At 26.0% G+C, this 7,777-nt stretch overlaps 1 long non-coding RNA gene across 1 annotated transcript; it reads right to left on the reverse strand.

The window, feature by feature from the left end:
• Positions 1-4,850: 4,850 nt before the first annotated feature.
• Positions 4,851-7,557, reverse strand: LOC126550871 (uncharacterized). Its single transcript, XR_007604921.1, has 2 exons — positions 5,753-7,557; positions 4,851-5,613 (listed from the first exon to the last, which is right to left on the reverse strand). It is a non-coding gene; the product is annotated as an uncharacterized LOC126550871 (long non-coding RNA).
• Between the last annotated feature and the right edge of the window lie 220 nt (positions 7,558-7,777).

Here is a 7,777-nt window from a genome sequence, read left to right on the forward strand (position 1 = left end):
AGAACGGTAGCTATGTATTGATTATATTGTATAATAAATATTTTAGTTTCTCAGCGGAGCGACGAATGTATTGATTTTAGAATTTTAGTGTTTTTTTGTATCTGTATGTACTATTTATGATAATTGATAAGTACTTAATCAAAAATCCTTCGATTATAAACTTTGTGTATGATTTTAGTTGAAAAATTTAATCTAGTTAGTGCTTAAGTTTAAACAGGTCAAATTTTCAGTATTTTCAAAATATAGTTAAGAAAAAAAAACAAAAATTTAAAAAAAAATTGAGACTTTTTACATAAAATCAGTTTTTTATTAATTCGATTTTGTTTTTTTTCTTGGTGTTACTTAAAAATGAATAACCATAGATGATATTTGAAATTTTCACTGATTGTTTATGTGAACATTCGTTACGCATAATGTAATTTTTAGAACTCTATAGATTAACAGATTATAATATTTGTAAACTCGTTTTTAGTTATTTATAGTCGTACGAAATATATTTAGTTTTATTTCTATAACTGTCAATAAAATTTTTCAGTTGGCTAAAGGACTTGAAAAATAAATATAGATCCACATATATGTATATTTTATAGTTATATAAAAAAAATTTAAATATATTTTCACAATTTATTTTATAGGAATTTAAAGTTAAAATTTTAACAAAATCATGAATATTTTAAATTTTACATTATTTTTACTATACACACTATTATGTAGATTAGATCAAGGGTAGCCAACAAGTCAATCGCAATGATATTCTAAAAAAAAGAAATGTACATAAATAATAAATATATTAATATATTTTTAATTATTATTAATAATTTATTAACGACCTTTTTTTTTCGATCAATATTCCATAAAAGTTGGCCACGCCTGGATTATATTAATGATATTATATATTTATACTTGTACATAACTTTTTATGTCAAAATACGAGTAGTATTGACTCAAGTTTTTTTTTTATTTAACAAAAACAATTGTCTAAAAAGTAAAATATAAAACAAATATACATCGATATTAACCAGTAGAAATTATATACAAGAGTTACATATAATACAAAAAAAAAAATTAAATAAATTAGACTTCACTCAAAAGTTAATAATATATTATTGTAGTATAAATACCTAAATAAATATATATATAATTATAATCAAGTAATAATTGTATAATGTTTTAGGTAAATATTTAATTAAACTATTGTAATATTATAATAAAATATATATTAAAAGTACGAAATATTCCTTAGCTTTCCCTCCATGATCCCTTTCTCAAATAAAAAAGAGAAATTCCTTGTTGAAGTAGAGCTGTTATTCAGAATTCACACCAAGGTACTAACCGATATTTTAATAACAGCAATACAAAATATATATTATTCTTTCTATTCGTTATTCAATTTTTGATAATAATGATACATTATGTTCTTTAAGTGTACCTATATGACAATATTATACGGTTACCTATATGTACTATTTATAAATTGATTACAATCTATCAATGTTACGGATAATAATTAAGATGTATAGGAAATCAATTATAGTATTTTATATTCTATTTTATCTCGAAGATATAATGGAACACACTGGATGTGCAGTAAGTCAGTAAGTGTACCTATATAATATTATTATATACATAAAATAACTAACTTTTGACAAAAATGATTCACGATTAAATGGATTCTAGAATACAAAGTACCCCTTCACAACCATTATTTTTAGGGAAAGATTATATAGTGTTATAAATTATATTTTTAGTTTGTGTGTGCCAATGCGCAATATTTAAATAGGTACCTACTTACTTAATAATTACTGGCTGTTATATTTATTATCACAAGTTATTATTTATCAAAGAAATTTTAATGGAAGGCTTCTTTAATCCGTCTTTTTCTCAAGTCATAAACTCGCTTATCTCTTTTACTTATTGTTCTATCTAGTAACAGATTGTAAATTTTATTATAAAAAATAAAATTAAAAAAAAAGTTATTATTTATTAAACAACCAAAATCTGCTGCAACTGGTGTGTACAATGTACATACTATATTTTTATTTCTATACAATCATAATGTGTATAGTTAAATGTTCAAACATAACCACTATCCACTTATAATAGTTAACGTCTACAACAATTTTTATTTAAAAAGATTAATAATTTAAATGCAGCTTATTATTTATTAAATCAACTAACCTCTTATTGTGACCTTCATCCCCCGGGCCCTAATATAGCTAATCTCTTCGCTTATCCTCTTATTTTAATAGCTTATATGTGATACCAGTTCCTTTATTAATTATATTGTCTTGATTAATGTTTTTAAAATATATATAAATATAAATAGATAAAAGATATACGATAATAATGTGTGAAGTACGTCATCTGTTTTATTTTATAGATTAAAGAGAATATAGATTATCAAATAGAAAATGAATGGTTTAGTATGAATCATAATGAATATAAGTATTAATGAATCCATAACCTAAAGATAATATAATCTAAATATAAAATCGTATTAAAAAAAAAAAAAAAAAAATGAAATGAAATGATTAAAGCCGTAAAATAGTATAATGAAAACTTTGTCATATACTCGAAATACTTAAGGAACATTTTAATTTTTTCTCCAGTTTTACGATATGGATAAGTTTCTTATAGGTATTACAATAATAAGTATTTATAGTTTACTTTTTTGTATGTGTATTTTATGTATTATATATTTAATAGATGTATATTTATTCAATATTTATTAGCCTACTTTTATATGAGATATTTTTTAAGATTTTGTTCTCAAAACTAACCGTTATTTTATTGAAAACGCCAATAACAATAGGACTTGGATAATTTACGTCACGGTTTCGCGAATCGCGTGTTTATGGCAATACTCTCTTTTCACAATTCCCTTTCTACCAACATTATCAGCATTCATTATTTGAGTAGGTATATAAAATTCAATTTTAACACCTGGCTACATGGTAGATAATAATAGTGTCTACTTTCTAGAAATAAAAATTAACAATTTTATTTCTATGTGCATACATTTTAAAAGTGAGTAAAGCCAAGAATTTATTAAATTTATTACAGTATTATATTTTTTCGGATGCTTAAGAACTACGTAAAAAATGTACTCCGACATATATACCTATAATAATTAATAGTAAGTAGGTATTCTTTTATAATTTATACATTTTTTGTATCTGTGTATAGCATAACTTGTCGAATTAATACTTCAATTTCAAACTTCGGGGGTGGTTTCCAATGATCAGGTGAATATCCATGGTGAATAAAAAAATCTTGAAAAACAAAAAAAGAGTGACGGAAAAAACGGGAATTTTTACGCAAAACCAGTATTCGACCAAATCGATTCTTTTATATGGTGGTAACTCGAAAATTAATAACTGTAAATATATTTCCTTATGAATTGTTCTTATTGTAGTTTAAAAAAAAAAGCGATTATACTTCAAACTTTTACGAAACATATCAAAATTGTGAAAATGTGCAGGTAATCTTGTAGTTGAAAAATCATAAAAATATTCGTGTTTATATCTAAGGTTAAAAAATTCAACACTAAGTTTTTCTTCAAATAACTATAAAAAAAACTCGAAACATTATTTATAGAAAAAATTGTATGTGTGTTTGAATTTTATATTTTTACGAAACTGCATAACAATAACGATTTTAAATATTTGTTATTATTCAAAAAGTATAAGTCGTAGATACTTGAAAATTTCACCAATTATTTAGATTGGCATTTTCTTTACATAATTTGAAAATGCACAATTTTTTTTTAATAACATTTGAAGTTCAAATATTGACAACAATTTTTCAAAATCATGAATATTTATAAATTATTTTGTTGATATAATTCATAAAAATTGTTGTATAAGTAGCTATTAATTAACAATTTTCAAGATAGATAAGTGTATATTATATATAATTATATGATTATAATGTTAACAAAATATCAACAATTATAAATTATAAAAAATATTATTTAAGAGCTTCATTTTTTTTCAATCATAACAAATGTATTTTAGAATAATAATTTATGATTACTTAAAATAAACATTGTGTAAATAGTAATTAGGTACATTATAACAAGAGAAAAAGTAATAGAAAATAGTAATGCCATATAGCTTGAATTCAGTATAATTTACAAATTAATGTAACTATTTGTTTTGGTAATATTTTTTTAAGTATTGTTATAATGAATAGTATTTTGATGAATTTTAATCAATAACAGTCTCTACATTTCTAGTAAATTTTGAACTAACTAAGTAGAATAGTTTAAACCAACTTGAGAAATAATATGTTTTTGTACAAATACAATTTTAAAAATTCCCTTTTTATTTAAAAAAATTCACATTGTTAAGATGCGTCATAAACTCATAACTTTTGTTTTAATATTTTGGAAATGGAACAGTCATTTCATGACAAACGATAAACACATAGAGTAGCATGGATTATCATAAAACATTGATATACAGTAACCGATGGTCTCGACGCTCTATGTAAGAAGACGTAATAGACGTATAAAACAGTGAGCTACCGATGAACCGAATGATACGTCGACTTATAAGTTTTTAGTATGGGGTAAAAATACTTAATATGACTTAATATTATTATTTAATATGTATACGTCGTAAAAAATACATAAGCCATAGTTGATTTAATAAAATGGTAAAATATTATGTCTCGAAAATAATTTAAATTTTTAAATTTTTGGAGGTTATATTCTTAATTTTAATGTTTAATATATTTTACTCATTCATTTCATTTCCATAAATATTATTTTCTTCACCTTAGAAACAGTATATTATTTTAAATTTTGAACTTAAAATTTGACCTTTCACAGTTAACAAAAATAAAAATTATATTTTCTTGATAAGTTTTATTTATATAACAATTTACAATAAAGATAAGAAAAAAAAAAGAAAACATTTTTTAAAGAAAGAAACATAAAGATAAACATAAACATAAAGACTAAGACTAAGGTCTGAATATACTAAAAGTCTCTCCATTCAGAGCACGGGTAGGTGCATTTTTCCGGTTTATTAGAGGTATATAACGTCTTCTTAAATGTTTTATTTTTTGTCGATATCTTTGGCGTGAACGTGCAAAGCTCGCTAGAGCACTTGTACGCTTCTTTTCCGAACCGGACGTGGTAATAACACCACGACTTTGGGATTGTATGGGTTTGTTCAGAGGTTTGAATTAGAGTAGCGCTATTTGTTGGCGCGCAATTTGTTGGCGCGCGATTGGTTGGCGCTTGAATTAGCGTCGCGCGATTTGTTGGAGCGCGATTTGTTACTGATTGTACTGTTGGCGCTCGATTTGTTGACCCTTGAGCTGTTGGCACCTGGTTTGTAAGCGCGTGGTTAAACTTGAACTGCGCGAACTCGGCCGAGAGTAGCCGGACGGCGTCCTCTAATGCACCGAGGCGCTCGTCAATAATTGTTCCAGGCGCATCGGCGATATCGACTTCGCCGGGCATGAGCGAGTCCAGAATGAATAAATACACGATTCCTAATAACCGTTGAATAAACGAATAGGAATCTGCCGACCACGTCTTTAGTTTTTGCAAGGAGTTCAAAAAATTCATCTTGAATGAATTAAGCACAATTGAAATATCACCTTCAAACAAATACAATTTTTGATTTAACTGATAAAAGTAGGTTAATAATACATTTTAGTAATTATCTCTGTGTAAAGTTACGTAGGCGAGTTTGATTATTGAAAAACACACTCTTGAAATAATTAAATGTATACTTACAATTTAAACAATTGTTCAATATTGCTTACTATTAGAATAGGATTCTAGAATGCCAAAAGAAAAGTAGAAATTATGAATTCTTTATACTATAGACGAGTTAAATTTATTTTATACTGCAGATGTCTACGGTTGAACGTTCAAAATAGTACTGACGAAATTTTATGTCTAACAGGAATGAATAGATATATTTTAACACCGAAAAATCATATCATTGACGACAACATTTCTATTGTTTTTGTGGCCAGAATATATTTATATGTAAATAGCTAAATTGGTTTTATAATACAATATATCTATGGCATTACTCCTATATTGTAATCGTGCATTATGTCAAACAATTCTATTTATTTATTTTTTTTTTTTTTCATTAGACATTTAATCAGTATTGTTAATAATTAAAATAAATCGGCTCATTTCGTGAACACGAGAAAACTTTTTTTTTATTCGTGTAACCTAGCTGGCTGGCTATAAGTGTTGTCCGGTCTCTATAGGATATGCTGTTTATTCAATCACGGAACGTTTTCTTATGGTTAACTCATATAGCATTTTTTTTTCAAGTTCCTATTGTAAAGCACATAGTAGAAATAAATAAATTTTTATTGTGGTCCGCACATGAAACTGCATTAAGTATTACTGTATAACTGATTGTACGTTATTTGATGAATTTTATAGTTTTTTGAAAACGATTTTATAAAATAAAATAAAAACTATTTTATTATCGTCACCACTGGCAATTGCTTCGGGCCATGAGTAACACGATGCTCGGTAAGATTATAAGTTCAATACAGTCGTTTGTAAAATGCAATTGACATTTCGAGTAACGGTATTGGCAAACACTATTGCACTAATCTAAAGTTAGACGGAATATTGATAACCAAACTTCATCGATGACAAATCTATATAATAAAGACTTCTCCGGTCTACCGAAAATGCATTATACAAGTTCGACGTCCAATATAAAATTTATGGTACTTGAATCAAGACACGATGGACAGAACTCGGTGCGGATTTATAGCTGTCTCGCTGAAAAAATATCATTCGCCGTACCAAACACCTATCACAGGAAACACGTCCAAAGTCGCCGACTATATTATGTTACAATATTAAAAAAAATAAAGAATAAGAAACTAGAAATTTTCTTGATCATTTATATTGTCATTCTCTATACCATTATCGTTTTCAAATTATTATTATAGCTCTTTGTACCTATACTTCGTTTCTAATTCACTGAGAAAAGTATTTTATAGTAGGTACTAGACAAATTATCGATATTAAAAATCTAAGCATTTTTACTGCTCCAATGTTTGACGACAGATATCAAAATAAATACATCTGTGATTTGTCGATTCTCTCAAAACCTAAAATGTTTTTTTTTTTAATACAGAAATGTAACAATATAGTTTATCAGCGTTACGGCGTACGCATAAAATAAAAAATATATATACTATATAGGTATAATAAAATTAGCTGAATAACCCGGCTTTGCCCGTGTACAGTTTTTTGTGTTACCTACTAAAACTTTTATTCAATCAGTTTTTATATTTATTACAATCTGCTTTTAGAAATTATGTTGATTCTAGGTTTCCATGTATTATAACAATTATAAGTCGCCAAAAAATATACATTATGGTGTTATAAAAACTAAAAAAAAATATTTACATTGACATATTTTATTCATCTCAATAATTCTTTATAAACATTATTGTTTCTACTGCCTTTTAGGGCTAAAATAACCAAACTATTGGCAGAGCTAACTCTAGAACATGCGACATAGAACTGTCCGTGTGAAAAACATTCTTCTCTCAAGTCAATATCTATGTCATGCCCAACGATTGTCCTTGAGACTTATTATAATAGTCATAGCAAAGCAAACTTTTAATGGGAATTGTATTCTTTTAAACTAAAAGGGATAATCATTTGGAATTAAAATTATTCTAGGGATTATAACTATATCTGCTCTAGCACACCCAGCAATAGCTATAGCTTTTATAAAATTTTTGTGCAGAGCTTTAACTTGCGATCTCG

The sequence above is a fragment of the Aphis gossypii genome, chromosome 3 (assembly GCF_020184175.1).
Source record: "Aphis gossypii isolate Hap1 chromosome 3, ASM2018417v2, whole genome shotgun sequence".
Taxonomy (NCBI): Eukaryota; Metazoa; Arthropoda; class Insecta; order Hemiptera; family Aphididae; genus Aphis; species Aphis gossypii.